This window comes from Babylonia areolata, chromosome 5, assembly GCF_041734735.1.
Source record: "Babylonia areolata isolate BAREFJ2019XMU chromosome 5, ASM4173473v1, whole genome shotgun sequence".
Lineage (NCBI taxonomy): Eukaryota > Metazoa > Mollusca > Gastropoda > Neogastropoda > Buccinidae > Babylonia > Babylonia areolata.
Genome location: NC_134880.1, coordinates 12,095,767 through 12,097,236, shown reverse-complemented (window position 1 = coordinate 12,097,236; position 1,470 = coordinate 12,095,767). Strand labels below are relative to the sequence as shown.

The 1,470-nt window shown below is 60.5% G+C and overlaps 1 protein-coding gene across 2 annotated transcripts in view; it reads right to left on the bottom strand.

The window, feature by feature from the left end:
• LOC143281933 (nuclear receptor subfamily 2 group F member 1-B-like) overlaps positions 1-1,054 on the bottom strand; it is a 93,254-nt gene extending 92,200 nt beyond the window's left edge. Inside the window, exon 1 of one of the 2 annotated variants that reach the window (XM_076587240.1) lies at positions 1-1,054. This exon is cut by the window's left edge and continues 1,444 nt beyond it. The gene's annotated coding sequence lies outside the window, so the exon portion shown is untranslated. The other variant, XM_076587241.1, reaches the window with a different exon arrangement.
• Between the last annotated feature and the right edge of the window lie 416 nt (positions 1,055-1,470).

The window sequence follows — 1,470 nt, the reverse complement described above, 5'->3', positions numbered from 1 at the left end:
CTGGTGAAGGCGGGGCAGTCGGAGGAAGTGTCAGCAGGCGGCTTGTAGACAGGGGGGTAGTTGTGGGGTGGTGGAGGGGGGAGACCCAGCCGCTCCAATGTCACTGCCAGTCCTCGGAAAGAGCACCAAGCTCGCGACCCGACCACTCAACCGCGCTATGGGGCGCGCGCCCACCGCGCCCGTTAGTGGTGATGGTGGTGGTGGTGGTGGGGCAGGGGGGTGGGGAGGGTGACGGAGGAAAGGGAGGGAAGAGAAGGGTGAGGTGGGGGTGGGGATGGGGGTAAAATCCTACGGCACCGCCTCGTGGTTAGGGCCAGTGCGTGGCTGCAGCGACATCACGGTCGTGTTCTGCTTCACCTCCCGTTCTTCCTCCTTCCTCCCTTCTACTCTGCCTGCCTGCTGTTCTTTGAAGACGTTGTCTGTTCGGACACACACACAACAGCTCAACTGTGCAACGACCTTTCTTCCCTCCCCCAGCGAAGATCCGTTGTTGTTTGTTATCCTTTCCCTGTCCTTGCTTCCAGTAAAAACACACCACAACTTTAAACTTTTTCCCGTCCGAGCCGAGTAGTTAACTCTTCATCCACCACCACTGTTCATCACTTCACAAGTCTGAAGCCCTAGGTCCTCGCCGTCAGCTAACTTGCTGGAGAACTTGCTAGACTCCCACCCACACAGATGTTTGGCGGCTGAAGAAAACCTGTGAATGAAGCCCGAAGTCTGGGAACGAAGAGGAGGAGAAGAAGTTCACTGGGTCTGGTGTAGTGTGGCTCCTCGACCGCAGTGAACTGAAAGCTTTGTGCAGCAGTACACCCACCACACAACACTCAGGCTTGCCGGCTTGGGGCCTTGGCAGCTCAGCGGTAGCAGCGGGGTCGTGAGAGTGAGTGTAGAGGAGAGAGAGACAGAGAGAGAGCGCGGGGAAGAAGAGAAAGTGTCAGAGAGCGTCGAAGCAAGGGCTTTGCTTGCAACCTCTCGGGCTGTTCTGTGCACTCGTGTCTTGCACCCCCGCGACTAAACAGCCTTCCACTGTCTGGCTCTGAACTCTTGACACCACGGGGTTGGGAAAGTGGGCAGTTTCTATGGCTACCCCCTCCTTATATGGATGACAGTGTCAGTTAAACGGGCCAGCCCCTTGACGGCACGCTGACAGCCGCGGCCCGTGTCGCAACCCCCGCCTCCCCAGGGCAGCGCCGGAGAGCAAAAGGCCGCGTTCTATTGGCTGCACGCGCGGGGCGGGTAATGGAGCGCGCGCCAGGCCCTGCCCCCGATCATTGTATCCCTCCGCTCGGCGCGTGCTGAACCTGGGGTCACGGGCCGGCCTGGGCCAATCGCCTTGCCTCCATTCCTCTCTGGGGCCGCCCCGGGTTTTGGCCGAGGGGGCAACTTTCGCTACACTGCTAGGAGGAGGGGGGTGGGGTGGGGGCTTGAAGGGGTGGGGGGATGGCAGGGGAGGGAACGAGGAGGTGG